We start from the raw sequence: 18188 nt of genomic DNA on the forward strand, positions 1-18188 counted from the left end.
TTTACTATTTACAGTATATATTTCGATTTAAATTAAAATTAGATTTTAATGAAAAAATTAAAAAAAAATATTAATAAGAAAAATAATATGTGCTACATAATAATACAAATATTTCACAATATATAATATTAAAATAAAATTCGATTTAATTATCAGATAAATGTTTTACCATGTTTATTTCGCGTTTTAATATATTCTTTATTTCGAAACAATTTCAGAGATGGATTTTATGGAGAGAACTTCGCGAAATAGAGTCCCATTAACATAGTAGTGGAGTCTATACTAAAACTATATCCGTTTGACTGTGTTGCGTGATAAAACGATATAAAAGTACTTCTATTGCCTTCGTCATATCTATCTACTCGCGTTCGCGGTATGACACAGTCCGCGATGCAGAAATTTTTCTGCGAAAATGTCATATTCGTCTTTGTCGGGGAATCTCATCAAGTGATTTAAATTCTCATTAAAAACACGCAATCATGATGGAAGCTCTATGGCTTTATACGCAAATACATTTTATATATGGATATTTTAATTGCCAACTTTTGTTCAAACATCGATAACTACGGCTTTCTCGCGCATACTTTCATTGTGATTACACGCGTATGTAAAAGCTAATTGTAACATGAAATGTCGCACCGTGTCAACGAGAAAAATATTAATTCAATTTTAACAAATACTGTGATCTTTTATGTGAGCTACATCTTGAAATAAAAAATATATATAAATCTTTTCTCTTCTTGTTATTACATAGAAATACATAATAATGTATGTGAGATGAACTACATCGCCATATCCGTGGTCTGAATAATTACAAAAAAATCTATTTCAAGCCAATTTCATAATAAAATAAACTCAACATATAATCAATATGAAATTTTCATAGGAAAAGTAAAAAGAAAATAAAAGGCAATTTTAAGATTAAAAAACACAATATGTGTTATTGATTTAAAAATGAAGAAAAATTAATTTAGAACTTTTTAATATAATGTTATTATTATGAACAAAAAAAGCATATGTTAACGTATATAATTGAAAAGAGGAAAGAACAAAAATAATTTGCACATATTTTTCATTCTTTCATTATTTACAACTTACATATAGAATTCTTTTTTAATTACTTTTATAATTTCTTGGACTGAATGTGAACCATTTTAACAAGCATCGATGTCGTTCTGTACAGTCCTTTCGATTGACATGTATAGCTCACATGGACACATATTCTGCTGTTTGTATTAGAGAGAGAGAGAGAGAGAGAGAGAGAGAGAGAGAGAGAGAGAGAGAGAGAGAGAGAGAGAGAGTTTACACTCGTCGGTAGAGATAATTGATTACACCCAAACCATCCAAACCGTTGAAAAAAGAGCGGCTGGGATTCTTGCAAAATTGGGTACGTGTGTGATATACATCAAAACGTATCAACAGGAAAGCCATATTGCACGGAATCGTAAATCACTATCAGTCGCGTTTAGGGTAACTAATCTTTATAAGAAAAATTGTTTTTTCCTTTTATATGTATCGTTATTTTTATTCTCTTTTTTTCTGACTTTTAAGATTCACGTAAAACGATAATCTTACAATATACATTTACGTAGAATTTCGAATCAAGATTTAATTTTATTAAAATGTTTAATATAAAAAGTGCAGAAATTATAAGGAAAAAAATCAAAAAGTTATGCATAAAAATAATATTTAATTTTTCCGTAAGATTTAAAAAAGTTCACCAAAAAATTGACGAAAAATAACGTAAGCAATGTAGACTTTATACCGTATTTTCTAACAAAATTTTCATTTTGCATGCGTCGTAAAGAATAACAATTTCAATAACTTTCGATTTGCTGAGCTGAAGACTACCTTGCGGTGGAATTATTCCCGCTTACGATGGAATTAACCTAAATTTCGCGTTATGTCAGCAAATAATCGGATTTAAATTGGAGTTCTATTAAAATAGCTTACGGTTGTAAAATCTAGAAAGAATCGATTTGCATTGTAAAATAGATTCGCTTTACATGAGTTAGGCGTCGATTTGAGCTAATATGGTACGGAATTTCAAGCTATTTAAGGATTTAGAACTTGATCGATATTAGATTTAGTTCCTGAGACTTCGATTTGGCGTCGATTAGAATTGTGCGAGAAATTGAGTGTTAGCCAAGATTTGGTTAGGATCGAACTAGAAACCAGTTGCGTCACAGTAACACACTAAATCTGACTTAATTTATAAAGAATAAATTATAAACTGAACAAATTGACGCAAAGAGAAATGTGTAAATTAACAGTACATTACATTGAGCTAACGCAAGTTTTTAATTAATTATTGTCTATTTACACCAAGTATTATTATTTTATTGTCATTTTGATTAGACAAAATGTTTGTAAAGTGCAATAACATACGAAAGTAGCAAATTGTTATACGTTTTAGATTATCTTACGTAAGATAAATCAAAATTCCCGTTTCAAACTTTGAGATACTGTTTGAGAGACCAAGCAAGAACAACAAAAGTTCCTGTAAACATTGGGTCAGAAATGTTCCCTTCCCGGATTATTTGTAGCAGATATGTATATATTGTATATATTATGAGATTATTATCAACGTGTTGGACACGTTACATCGGATAGTTTATACTAGATGGCTTTGCTTCTAATATCTCTACATGAGAAATTTACATTTCGAATATAGAGGGGGAAGGAAGCATTTCCATTATCTATGTTGATGGAAACTTTCGTTATTGTAACAGTCCTTCCTAAACATACTTTCAAAGTCAGAAGAATTTTAATTCATTTGAAATATCCACAATTTCCTACAAATTTAATTCAAATTGTCGCGTTCTTTTGAAATTACACCTAAATTTGCTGCGGCATTTTCAAATCACTGAGAATTATAAAACATACAAGTTCACACTAAATAAGTTAAAATTTGTCGAAACTATTTATAAAATAAAAGTTATGTTACATTCATAAAAATAAATACTTTAATTATGTATTTAGATGGAACGTTTTTATCTCAAATATTGACACGTTGGTATTGTTGAAAAAAATATAGTTAGTATTTAATATTAAAATATATTAAATATTGAAATGTATTAAATATTTAATAATTAATATTTAAAATATTTATAAATATTTATAAATATTTAAAATATATATATATATATATATATATATATATATATATATATATATATATATTGTATATGAATGTATTAAATATTAAAAAACGTAATACCATATATATAAAAAATCTCTTTGCGAGAAAATAAAATAGTAATCACATGGTGGTCTTGAAATTAAAATGCGCAATGATCTAGATCTACTTTCGAAATAAGCTGTTCAATTAGGAACGTTTCAGCAATCTCGCGGCGCACTTCCGCCAGGATATCGATTCTGTCCGATGCAATCTCTGACCACGGCACAGAGGCGACTGGCTCGGCTCGCTTCTGGTTCGCCGACCCCGGCGGCTGGCAAACTTACCCGGGAAAGTTTCAAAGCGGGGGCGTACAATCTCGTGTTTATCTGGGCGCAATGTGGCGACAGAGCGAGCTCGCAGGGGCGGAAGGGCGACTTCAAGGGCCAGGTCGAGCCAAATCGAGCTCGGGCCAGTCGCCAAAGGGAACGTTCTCTGAATTCTGATTTCTGGCGCCATTTGTGTTCCTTTCGATTTTCCTCGATTTCCTACGCCACTGTTATCGCTTTCGGCGATAGTGGTTCGCCTGTGGTCGCGTCATAGGCGGAACTACGATGGTTATTGCCGGCAACATACGCGTTAAAACGATCGCATCGGTAACACGGATTTGGATTTTGACAGCGTCGGGATTCGAGATAAATAGTCGTATACCGGCCAATGGATCGGAAGAACAAACAACGAAGATTTAATGAATCTTTATCAAGAGAGTCATTTATTTTAAAAGTTGCAAAAGTCGATCTATATAATTGATGTATTAAGATATCCATTTCTATTAATTTTCTATTCGTCCGAATATATTCGTTATAGATTTTATAAACCTCTTTTTTTACATATCAAGCACAAATCGTAAAAAATTTTAAAATATTTTTTCACGTTATCGAAAAAAAAAAAATGTTTTGCAACTTCTCGCTTCTGGCATCACAATTCGACGTCGCACTATCGACATTTAAAGAACTTTAATATTACAAAAATAAATACTATGTAACTTTTGCAATATCCATTTCGAATAACTTTATCGGGTCATTTTTTGAACGATTTTCTTTGAACTGAACATATCATTTCTGTTACTATGCTGCAACTCGCGGTAGAATAAAATTTTAAGAGCGCAGTCCATTCGTCGCGTAAGTTCCGGATCGATGGACGTGAATTTAACTGTGTTCAATGTACTGTTGGTGGGACACGGAAAAAGGGAGAAAGAACAAGCGTCTCTGAATTTCGATTGCCATACTTTCATTCGTCACGAATGTTACACGTAATACGATATCGCTTAACACGCTGCCCATTCGTTGAATGTGCGTTCGCGTGGCAAACTGTAGAATCACGCAGGCGTGGAATTTCGCCTGCGGAGTTTCCGAAGGATGATTTCACGTGCCAATAAATCACCAATGACGAACCGCATCAAAATAACGTGGACTAAAACAATTCCCGGAAATATGCGGAACTTTCATTTTGGTACCTGTACTTTTACAATGCGTTTGAGCAACATTGCAAAAGAGAAAATGCTGTAAATGTATGAGTGAAATTCGGTGTTGTCTATTCTAAGCGATATTATATTACGGTAGTTTTGGAGAATTTGTAGAATTCATGAATATCGATTAGCCATAAGTATACATAGATATTTAAAATATTTCAAGTGTTTGTATTATTAATTAGTTTCAATATACAAAAAGCTTCAAAATTACATTATCAAAGATAATTAAAACGTATTAATAAAAATAAAATTTTAAATCTCGTAAACTATGGTAAAAATTTGTAAAATAAAAATGTTTTGCGTGTTATTGAAATTGGAAAGTTCAAAAAAAAAAAAAAAAAAAGAATTAAAAAAAAATATAATTATTATTTTCTGTACTTATATATTTATTGTGAAATAATTGTATCTTTAGAAGCGAGAAAGGAAAGATATTATTCTATTATAGAAAATAATATTACATTTTCGTTCTCCAATTTGAATATTTAATTTTATTTAAATGGCTCTATACTGAGAAAAAAGTTTTAATTTGACTAAATGCGTTTAGTTTCGTTATAGTCGTAATATTACGTATTTGACTTAAATACTTAATATTTCAACTATAAAGAAACGATAATTAACCAAGTACATTCAGTCAAGTTAAGAATTTTTTTCTCAATACTTTGAAATTTATATACGTCTAAAATTTTTCAAATGTAATAAACAAAATTAATTAAAGCGTTCTTTTATATGATGTACGATGAAAATGCTCTCTTTAACGTTCAGTTTGAGTTATTTTGAAGCAAGATTGCTTTCGCGTCAAAGTATATTTCGACGTGAGTTGATATCGATGTTGGATTGTATGAAAGCTAACTCACCTTGATCGGCTTACTATCGAAAAGAATTGATATTACACGAGTGAGAGATCTTAATTCCAATAGATGTGAGTTGTTTTTTAAATTGCGATATTGCTTTTTATACCAGACTATTTCGTACGAATATTTTTCCTATTTCTACAAAAATGTCAATATTACTAAAGAATTTTACGTCTTCTAAAGGAAAATTCACAACATAATAAAATGTAACTATTTCGATAATTTTTTTTATTTACACTAAAAAATATACTTTTTATTTATGAATATGATCGCAAACTATAATATATGATCATTAAAAAGCAATTAAAACACAACTATCAATTGTGTTAAATTTTCAACTTTTACTGTTTATTAAAAAAAAATACACAAACGCGTTTGTTTTAATTTAAAGTATTGCGTTCACTTTTATTTATGTTGGAATTTCCACATTTCATTTTTCTGTTGAACGACATAATTCTCGACATCCATCATATTTTTTACAATGGGCTTACAATGCTAATCTTTTTACTGATACGCGACAAATGTGATAAACAATAATATTTAAATAAGAGATTCGTCAATAAATTGCTGCGGTGCACGTTGCTCGCGATTCAATTAAAAAGTAATTACAGAGTGGATTTGTTTGAGATTTACACGTACGTTTTTACCGTTCTCTATAATTTTGTTATTTTCTATGAAATATTGTAATTGCGATGTATTACAATTACGCGGTATTCTCTTTCGGTATAGTCCCGGTGGCGCATCATGCTTCATAATATTAACTGATATTACATTTTCGATCAAATCGTTCGTGATGAAGCTCTGGAAAATTCTCAACGTAATTAACCTATCAGGAAAACAAATTAATGTCACGATGTAATTATGAGGCGGCCAACATTATAAACGGATAATCATCTCGAAAATAATCGTGAACCCGACAAACGTGGTACTTTTCATAAAAGAACTGTCACTCTTGTCACTTTTCAAACGCGCCAACGTTGTGTACGTATTTACTTTGCGCGAGAATGACGTTTATCATTTACTTCTTGAAAGCATCTTTGGTCTTCTTAACGCGAAGTTGTCGCTCATTACGCGACAGCCATTAACTTTGTTACAAAACTTATAATAGGCGTCATCGATTGTTCACCAACGAAATCAAAATGAAGAGGGTTAACATTTTCTTTTGTTTCCCAAACTTTCATTTCTCACCTATTTTCTTCGGATAATTACAATTCTTTCGTTATTTTTTTTTTTATCATTTTTTTTCTTTCCATTTGTTTTCGTTGGTAATCACGGATCATTTAGGAATACGAACACGCATTTAATTTTTATGCAAAAGCTGTAATCTAACGACAAATTAAAAAAAATTAAAACGAACCAACTAAATATCTGATGGCAGCGAATAACGTAATAAAATATATGTATATATCCGTATAAGCCTAAAAGTTATTGTAAAACAAATATTCAGTCCATTTTTCATCGACAAATTTTATTTCATGCATATCTCTTTCATGCTACAAATCCAGTTAATGGATAAATTTTTACTTTAGCACCATGTAAAAAAATTCTACATTTTTGTTTCTATTATTTTTACTCCTTTCAGTTTTAAATTTGTATTGTATACAGATTTTCATTTTTAAAGTACAATGTATTAAATAAATAAAAATGATACTATTTCAAACTGGTAGTTTCTAGAATTATGCGTTTCCAAAATGAGAATTATAGTCTTTTGTAATTAACGCGATTTTTCTTCACACTAACAACGTCCAACATTGTTACTTTTTATTCAATTCTCTTGCAGAAATGCGTATGAAATACGCGCTTTTCAAAAATGTCACATGATTTAAATAAAAAATTCTAATTTTATAGTCTCTGATTGTGCAAACGAATATAGCATTTGTCGATGGAATAGTAAAAAACATAAGGGCAAACATCCCTAGCAAATATGCAGACTCTAACTTTTATTCAACGCGATAACGTTCATGCGGGCTACACCTCTCTCTATAAAACTAAGCGCAACCGCGACATAAAATAAAGTGCGCACGAGAATGCCCGGCTTTATACTGTACTCATCAATTTCTATGTTTTATGTTGGAATTTTCCAGGAAAACCATAATACACGGGCACATCTAATTACATGTCATGTTGCCGGCTCTTATAACGAAAGTTAACGTGGAAGCTTCGAGCTTAGATAATTTATCCATCAAATATGTGCAAAATGAAATCGGAGGATTTGTGAAATTTCTTTCACGTAAATGTATAATAAACATTTTTTTCCACAACAACTTATTATGTATTCAGAAACTAAGCTTATTTTGCTTCAATCTCTTCGACAAAATGTTTAATGTTATAAAATTTTTGCAAATGTAGAACAAATTGGGGTAATTTTACCATACGATTTTAAATTCAAATATATAAAATAACTCATAATATTATATCGATGCTTAAGAAAAAAAATAAAGTTACTTAGATATCACGGTATCACCATAAAATATGTACATACATAAATCGTTGTTGTCTTCAATGTTTTTGAATTTCGTCTAATTAAGTAAAATTGTACAATTCTCCGTCGGGAAAATGACGAATCTAATTTCATCCGCGTTAATTAGAATTTAGAATTTCCTGCAACCGGTGTTTTGTTTGCAACAATTTACTTATATGTATACACGTGCAAGAGTGTATGAGAAATATTCCGTATGTCGTACGTGTCATACTTTAATCAATTCTTTTTTGTCCGTAGTATCGCGTCAGATTTGCAATGTTTGATTTCGATCGCGGACGTCTCGATACAGTTTTTTCAAATTGATATTATCATGTTATGCGATCAACAAAACTAGCGAAAATTGATTTGACTGAATTGATAACGACAAAGCCAAACAGAATGTTAAAAAGGGATGTTCGCAAAAGTTTTTACAATACACGTACAATACACAACTGATACAAACGTAGAACGCGGACAACGATCCCTGTAATCTAGGATGGATGTACAAAATGGTACAGGTGTCCAGGACGCCTCTCTTTGTTTTACTCGTGATACGTTGTACGTGCGACTACAATAGAGGATCGACTATCGACTTGCAGTTTGCGTAGCTTTCACATGAAGGTCTCATCCCGCAGTTTGCGTATTTTATGGTGACTCGTAGATGTCTACATACAATGTATTTCTCGCAATCAAAATTAAAAAGTATTAAATCTTCCTTTAATCGCCATGGTCGATATTTTAATGTATTTGCATTTAATTGACACAAAAAAAAAAAAAAAAATATTTTTAAAGACAAAAATTGTGAAAATATTTGTGAAGTAAAAAAATGTATTATGAATCGCGCAAAAAGATGTATTAAAAATCAATTATTATAGATAGAATATTACGCGAAACAAGAACTATCAGGGTGTCTACTCAAATCTTGTAAAAAAAATTCTCTAATTTTCCAGATACTTTTGTTCAAAATTCCAAGTAAAAAGAATATTTTCGAAACTTTTTAATACTTTCTCTAAAATCAATTTTTTATTACATGCATTTTCTAATGTTTTTGATTTAGAAAGAAAAACATATATATGTATATACATATATTTATACAGGACTGAGACGTCAAGTTCACGTTGTCTCACTTTATTTGCCGACAATTTTTTAAGCATTTCTTATCAGACTTTAAGTATCAGGCTTAAAGTTTCACAATACTTATGTAAGAAATTCTATGCGTAAAAAACGAATGCTATAGAAACTATGCTCGCATTAATTTTCGCAAGGAATCCATTATCTTCTTACGCTTATATATATGTACATATCAGAAATGACAATTCTGCTGAAAGTTCAGAGTTTAATCAAATCTATGTACTAAAATAAGATCCCGGGCTTTTATTAAAATATCGATTTCAATATTCTGAATCAGGTTGGTAATCATAAAATTTTACATTTAATAAATGCTTTATATGTAGCGCCAGGTTTAATAAAGATAAAATGTGAGTAGAAATCTTGTTAGTATTCGGTTACATTGGTAAAAATGTATTTTTCATAAGTTCGTAGACAGAAAATATTTTTGTGCTGATGTATCGTTCAATTCTAGAGAAGTAATACCTTTTATAAATATTTCTCATTTTTTAAATAATAAATCGTAAAACTAAAAGACTGCTACTTGTTATTTAACTTATTGTTTAAATGTTTTTCTTAGTTGAAAAATTAATTTGTGTCGAGTAACTCTGGCAAAATAATAAATGTCAGAGTAAAGTAAATTCGGATCATTATATAAAATACAAATATTATTTCAGAAATAATAAAAAATAGTTGCATCCAACACGAAATAATCATTATCACTATGATGTATTAATTCGTACACGACATTATATAATTCCTAATTTGATAGCACGATAGGGAATTTACATATTCAAAACGCGTCGACATAATGAATTATATTAGTCTTCAGTTAAACTCCTCCCATTATTAATATCAGTAACTACGAGCTTGTCATATGAGTATTATTGAATTTCAACGCTAACTTGCTGACGGCTTCAGACGTATTACCTTAGCTACTGCTCTGTCTCATTATTACTTTAGTAACTGAAATTAATCAAGAATTCTTGGCTATTTTGAATAAATTACATTAAAATAGAGGTGTCAAGTTTTTAAACAAACTAACAATTCAAAAAATGTAATTCTTTCTCAAATTTAGTCTATTCTCTTTCATAACCCTTAATAATATATACAATTGTCTAAAACTAAATATGCATAATCATTAATAAAGTAATATTGTAATTGTTAATAATTTATTAATAATATTGCGATATAATAGTAAAAAGTAAAAAGCAAAAATTTGCAAATTTCGATAACAACAGTTTAATTTGAAACTTTATTGTGCAAGATGTGAGAACATTTCATCAATTTATAAAGTAAAGATGAAATATAAGCGTGCTACTGTGTATAATTTTAGATGAAAACTACTTTTGCTGGATGAAATTCCGCGATTAACTATGTTCCGTGGTTGCCGCGAAATTTCCTCGATAGTTGTGTCAACATGAAGCATTCTCGCTATTACCTTCTATTTTGATATTCCAGTTTCCGTGAAAAAATTGTATTCCTACAGGGTGCAATCTTTTTTTATTTATACGTAGAATACGATACGGCACTAAAAATATCATGTATGCACTGTGCAATGCATGTTGTGTATTTTCGTTTATATCTAAATGTCAAAGAGGTACGTATATGTTTGAGTATACTGAAAATTTCAATACACTAAGAATATACACAGAAAAAAAAATTTTTTTCACGCAAGTTCTATTCAATTTTTCTTCTCAATAAATATTTACTTTGCATCAATATAAAATTCTCCAAAGATAAAATCCCGGAATTTCCATTTTGCAATCGATATGCTGCGGATTTTTCCTTCGTAGAAAGTTAATTTAAAATTTTATTTACCGAAGAAATTTATATCAAATTCATAAATCCTTTGTAGTGACTCCAATTGACATTAACTACTCGCGTTTAATAAACTTTCATACCGATTCTAATCTAATCTGACTCTTACTCGTGCGCTCTTGAAAACGAACAAATTATTTCACAGGTTGATGAGGAAAACGTATCGAAACGTTATTTTATAAATAATCATACACTTATAATTAGTAATAAACGTACCAAGTGCTATACTCTGATCTCTGAGAGATCTTTGCATTGTAAGCAGTCAGACGTTAATATAGCAACCGCTGTTCGTAAATACACCGCGGTATATATCACAATAGCAATTAATAACGGTAATTGGACGAGCACCATTAAGTCGCTCCGTATCGTCTATGCATGGTAAAGTGCATTCGACAGTGCAGGAAGGGATGGAGAGGGAGAGAGGTAGAGAGAGCTGCTGCACATTTCGCGTTTGTGATATCGCTCCGTATATGTATATACATATGTCGGTACTTTCAAAAGTGCATCTCGCAATAAAGGTAGTCTCTTCCTGTAGAGAAACCGCGATCGGCATCAGCTCTTTTTGCTTATCCGACCTAATAGCTTGATTTTTCCTGATATTTCCTTTGCAACGTTTTTCTCTCATAATATATTCTCTCTCTCTCTCTCTCTCTCTCTCTCTCTCTCTCTCTCTCTCTCTCTCTTCCTCTCTTTTCTTGTGAGTAAATTTTTACACGGCATTCGATTGAATAGCACATACACGTGAGAATTTTTCAGATTATTCAACAAAGAGCAATGACTTTTCGTCCCTTTCCGTGATAAAAACCGCGATCAGGTCACGACGATTAGCGCTGTCGCTAATAATTTCTCGTCGCGCATTCGTTTCCTCGACACGAGGTAATAAAAAGAGAACAAAAAGAAAAAATGTGAAAAAAAAAACATCTTTGACTAATGAAAATCAGCGATGGATTTAACGAGCGTAACGTGAGCTCGGAGAGATCGTATTTTTTTTTGTGTATGTTTCAAAATTTATATTTTGATATCTTTGGATTTTACGGGCTTGCCCCGGATTATTTAATTAACTGAATTTTTTTCGAACATAATGCTTTGCAACAAATCGTATACTGGAAAATGTGAAATTATACACTACCGTAGTGACATTAGTAAACCGATTCTCCGCGCGCGAGTTTATTCCTCTTCTCTTCTGTAATCCCATTATGTTATAGAGAGCTGTAATATCTTTATGGTTGTTTTAATGCCGGTAATATTGTTATCACGTGAATTGTATATTTAATAGGACTTGTATATTTAATGCGTAATAATACACAATCGTATTTATAATAGAATACGCGAATATTAAGCCATTGAATAAATATCCGATTTACATTAATAATCTTTATATAAATTTGGAGGCTATATATATATTTAATTGTAATAATTTTTCAATTATACGCGCTTATCATCGATAAACCGTTTCTGCATCTTTCATGAAAATGACAAATCTAGAGGAAAAATTCATTATAAATAAAAAATATAGTTTATATAAAATTTGGATATTTAATGAAATTTTAAACTTTTAAAAGATATATATATATATATATATATTTATGTATATTTTAATATGTAATGAGTTAATAATAATAAGTTGATACCCAATATAATATAAATATATATAATCTAACATAATTTATAAATATAAATATAATATAGTATAAAATAATAATATAATATAATAGAATTTATTGTTGAATAAACTTTTCATAAATATTTAGCCACTAGTTGAGCAAACTAATGGTGCATCTTCGCAATGTATGTTTAACACTAACACTCTCCTATTTGCAAGTGAATTTATTTGTTCAATTAGTAAATGTAATTTATGTCTCGCACACATAAGAAACATGTTAATTTATGAGTTAGAATTATTTCTTTCTTCTTTTTTATAAAATTATGAATAAATTCAAGAACATGTTTCTGAATTTATCTCGTAAAATTTAATAAAAAAATTTTTTCACACAATTCATATTATGCATGAGAGAAAACTGTGTTTTACAAATTGCAATATATATTTTCCAAATAAAAACAAATCCCACTAAGTCTACATTTTTGTAAGAGTTTTGTAAATATTGTAATTATATCAATATCTTTCAAAATTTATTTATATATTATCACAGAAAATGTAAATTTATTTTAATTAAATATGTCATATATATTCAAGATTAAATCACACTATGGCAAATTTAATATTTAAGTTTAAATAACGTGTCAATAAGTTTCTGAATTGTAATGCCAATTTAGAATCGTGAAGATATTTCCCGTTATTAATTATTTTCGAGTGCAGGAAAGTTTGGCGACGCGCTCATTTATCTTACGGCTATCGCTTGTCCGCGTATTCTGCGAAAACGGAAGCTGTCGTTCGAAAACGTTATAAATCTTGGATATTAACGGAGTGCTGCTGCCCGATAGGTACGGTCAACTCGACGCCGCGAAAATCATGATAGCTTAAACGACACCTCATTCTACCGACTTATCTGCCGACATATAATGGTCTTATAAAGTAAAAAAGCAGTTTCTGCTTCTTTGACAGGAAAGTCATGTAATCCTGCCACGCTCCGTTTTTCCGTTAAGTAGGTTTTTAACGTCATTCGTAGGACGATGCGACGATGACGGGAGAGATGCACACTGCGCAGAAGAAAATAAAATAGCTCCTTAGACAAGCATGGCAGGAAATAAGCGATATTTTCTACACTTAGACGGCGTGACGCTATATATTAACCTTGTGAAGTCACGTCATCACGTTCATCAGCATGTTGTACGGAAGTTAAACGTCAAATAAATGTAAACTGTTTCCTGTAAATTTCGCGAACGTGACGTTTAATCATGATATTGGGTTACGCGCGCATATTATATGCATTTCTATTTATTATGCAAAACTATATATTATTATCGAAAACAGGCTGACCAAGAAATAAATAGAATTATATACATATGTATATATATTATACGTATTCATTATATATGCACATCATATATCGATAAAATATCAAACTTATTTGTGCTTCTGCCAATCAAATAAAAGTTACTACATAAATTGACATTTCTATTATCTAATTTTCAAAATCAAAAGTATTAGAAATAGCATAGAAATTTCTTTTGGCTTCAAAATCTCTCGATAAGTCTTCTTTTATCTTCCAAAATATACATTACAAAAATGATCTTAATTTATTTATCAGTTTTATCTACAATATATTCATATTAATTTATCAGTATATCTATCCATATTAATTTACTGTTGAATTATTTTTCACTTAATGTTATCAAATATTCAAATTATAAATCAACATGAAATATTAGAGACCGACAATTCGATTCAAAGGTTAATTTACAACAATGCGATTGACACGGCGATGTAAAGTGCGCGCTAAAACGTCCAATTCCAATCATCAAATAAACAGAATAAGAGAACCGTGCAAATATAATAACTGAATTTACTCACGAGTTAATTCGTTGTCGGCGCGGATTCTTCGTCAAAGAGCTCCAAATATTCGTCTCCACCGTGTCACCGGATATCAGTCAATCTGGAAAAAAAAAAACATAATTAATTATCGCTAATTAACGATTTTTCCCTCGCATTTTGCACATCATTCCCGCTCGCGCTCATATCACATAAATTTAGTGACGTGTAATTGAATAATACTATGTAACACGACCGCATATTCAACTATACCGCAAGACTAAGAATAGTTAATTACTGTCGCGTACCTTAATTAATTAGAAGATCCACTCGGCAGTTCCCGATTGTGCACTATCTCTTTCGCTTGAGCGAATAACACGGAAAACGATGCGTTTCAATATATTATAATAGATAGAAAGTACCAACACAAACGCGCGCTCGACACGATAAGACACACACGCGCGCCGGTTACAAAATATCGAAGAATTACAATACCGTTACAATCACCAATTAACTTCGCCGGTGATCGCCCGTTACTTAAAGCGGCACTCCCGACACGCTTTTTGGCGCGAAATCGAATAATACGTCACAGCCGAAAATAATGACATCTATTAGACGCGAGACGTATTTACACAGATTTTAAAGTGATGTGCTTCACGTGGTACGCGTGACGTTACAGACACTCGCCACACCGACCGCGAGTCCAACTACACTGTGAGACTAAGAGAACAGCTAATTACCATCCTATATATCCCAATTAATTTAAACGTCACCTAAAATAACCGTCCCTGTAATCGTACTACTCGATTCGATCGAGCAAATAATGACGATGCGTTGAAATAGATATAGATTCCTCCCCCTCCCCCACCCCTCCAATGGACGCCGAGTCGAAACGATATCGCAAATGTCGAAATAATACTATTAATCGCTAATTCTGCGCTTCTCCATGATCGCCCGTCGTTCGATTCGACACTCCTGACATTTGCCACACGTAATTAAGAACTAAATAACCGGTGTCGATTACGTTTATATAAAGTTGACGGAAAGTGGAAAAGGAACGTCGAATCAATTTCACATCATTACGCGGATCGCGAGATCTATATGGTCGTAAAATCGAGAATATAATCATTATTGTATTTTCACGAATCCTCTCGATAAGCCACCAATCGTGCAAATTCATGCTCGATTCGCGGCGAGTAAAATATGTAATAAAGAACGATATATGTGTGTGTATATATATATATATATCTGACAAGGAGAGAGTGAGAGGTGCGAATGTGTGTATGGATACCGCGATTCGAGACATAATACATGCCGATCACAAATGTCGAACTATACTATTAATCGCTATAATTAATACTTAAAAATCCGTCACGTATCACGACAATCTTCCGACACTCATCCGTCCACGCGCGAGGTTTACTCACGACTGAAGTCTAATGGCGTTCTTTCGCCGCGACTTTGAACGAATATCGGCGAGGTGTAAACACACGGCGCTAATCAAAACAATAACGCGAACGTCTCACTATGGTATGTGTATCCGTTAAAGGTTAAAATAAGATTTGGTATTCGAATTAAATAATAATGTAATATTAAAATATTGTAGCTAGAGTTCCACGCTCTTTAACATATATATATAATTAATATATATATATATATATATATTTCTGTATTAATTATTATTTTTGATGAAATACAAGACGCATACTTAACTATATCATAACCGACTATTGCCCGTGGTTTAACGTAATCGTTCATTAACAGAATGACGCAATATAAAAATATTTCTATTATATTATAAACAATAAATGTAATTTTATGTATATACGGTTGTTACAAATTTCAATGTTGGTCATCCTGCAAGTCGACTATTAACTTTAACTACAATGAGAGAGTGCGCACTCTATACATGTATTTTTATATAGTTTATGGCGAAAATGCTTGCCGCTAATGACCAATCAAATTTTTCGCTTTTAAAATTGAAAAAGTTTTATTGTTAGTGTAACCGTAAGGCCGTACAAAACAAATTTAGTTTTCTTTTGTGCGATTAATTAAATTCCAATACTTCTTTTTTTCTTCAATTTTTTATTTTCAATACGCAGTATGATACTTGTGCTTGAAACTTTTTCACGTGTAACATTCTTTATGAAAAAGCGCTATCGCGTCTATGTAGATTAGTAGTTCAATGTACACGTGTCGCGTTGTTTTGCCTGGCGCTGTGTGTTTATTTCGGGCAGACGATCTTGTGACGTATCCGCGTGTCGGGTTCGCAGTCGCGGCAAAAGAACGTATCATTTCAGTCGTGAATGAGTGTCGCGAGCGAGCGAGTGTCGGAAGTTTCGAAATTAACGAACGGAAAATTGGCGGACGTAAAATGTTATTAAGTGATTAATGGCGTCCTCTTGCGATTGGCATCCGTTCGAAATCTTTCCGTCTGCCGAGATCATTCTTCGTTATTTGTTCGGCCGAATCGGGAATAGTGTACGATTAACGACTGTCGAGTAGACTTCTAATTAATCAAAGTGCGCGATAATGATTTCCTTCTTTTTTTTTTTTTTCCTTTTATATCGAAGTTCTCGAGTTTAATAGTGCGTTTGGTGCGCCCTCATTCATTTTTCGTGTCGTGGTTGGTATCGAAAATTGAGAAAGAGTGCACTCTAGTTACGTTTGATTAACCAATCAGGATAAGAAGATCTCTCGGCTCTGATTGGCCGATGAACACGCGATCTGATTATCGGACCAGAGTCACTTGGTGACGCTCTACTTATAATTGTATGAAATTGACAATTGACGTCACGTCCTTTCGTATTTTTCGAGAACGACGGTTGTGAGCTCTATGGACGTCGGGGGTGTCGTGTTAAACGATTCTTCTGCCGCGATACGTAATTAGTTATACGCATCAGAAAATTCGTCGCGTGTGTGTTATAAGCGTGGAGTGCTTTGTCGAGTAAGTTGCCGATGAGGAGTTATCGGGAAGTATTAATTATCGATTAACATTAGTTCGCGAAGTTTCGTCGTACGTTGCCTCAAATCGGCGTCCGACTTTAGACTTTTTATCCATCGAGACGCATCGTTCGGCATTATTTTCTCGGTGTACGATGGAGAATTGTCGAGTGGACTTTATAATTAATAAAGTTTCGTCAGAGTAATTAGTTATATTCTTTAGTCTCGCAGCACAGCCGGCGAGTCGAAGCACGGGCGGCGCGATGTGACGTAACAGCGGGAGACGCGACGTCACGCTGTGAGACGTGACGAACGCGTAGTAATACAAAGTCGGCATTGCGTCCTTCGAGAGTCCTTTTACATCACGCGCTCTGGTGTGTCGTAGGAGCGACTTTTCGCCTTACGTGGTTGTTGTTCATTACGGTTGATGAAACGCGTACATTTACTCTAAATGTGTCGGGAGTGCCGAATTGACTAACGGGCGATCATCGAAATGTGTTAGGCATTCATCATGGCATGTATTGTGCTGTCTTGGGATTTCTCATCGTGAAATCCATCGTTCCACATTACTTCTCAACCGAATCGAATAGCGCACAATCAGGCATCGTGGAACTTTGCTAATTAAAAGGTACGTGACAGCGCACAGTCATTTCTAGTTTTTGTGATACAGTCAGATTTAAGCTTAATAATATCGATAGGCAGAATTTTCTCTTTCCTTCAATATTTATAATATGGACGAATTATACTACGAAGGATTATTTTAAATTTTTAAATCGGGTCTATCTTTTTCTCTCGTTTATCGCGCTTGAGACGTCTTTTATATTTATTCTTATATTACGTATTTAGTAATTGTATGTTATTTGCACATGGTGAGACGATAAATGTATTATAAAAATCGAGCACGGATTCGTGTATACAGTTTGCGA

The 18188-nt window shown here is 32.2% G+C and overlaps 1 protein-coding gene and 1 long non-coding RNA gene across 11 annotated transcripts in view; one reads left to right on the forward strand and one right to left on the reverse strand.

Annotated features, from left to right (window-relative positions):
* Positions 1–15736, reverse strand: part of LOC140673262 (uncharacterized) — a 115952-nt gene extending 100216 nt beyond the window's left edge. Inside the window, exons 1-2 of the long non-coding RNA XR_012048033.1 lie at positions 14628–15736; positions 14362–14443 (exon numbers count right to left, since the gene is read on the reverse strand). This is a non-coding gene — a long non-coding RNA (uncharacterized lncRNA). The remainder of the gene's footprint in view (positions 1–14361; positions 14444–14627) is intronic.
* The window catches only part of LOC140673240 (neural-cadherin), a 192860-nt gene that overhangs the window by 84227 nt on the left and 90445 nt on the right, over positions 1–18188 (forward strand). The window lies entirely within an intron of this gene.

The sequence above is a fragment of the Anoplolepis gracilipes genome, chromosome 14, assembly GCF_047496725.1.
Source record: "Anoplolepis gracilipes chromosome 14, ASM4749672v1, whole genome shotgun sequence".
NCBI lineage: Eukaryota > Metazoa > Arthropoda > Insecta > Hymenoptera > Formicidae > Anoplolepis > Anoplolepis gracilipes.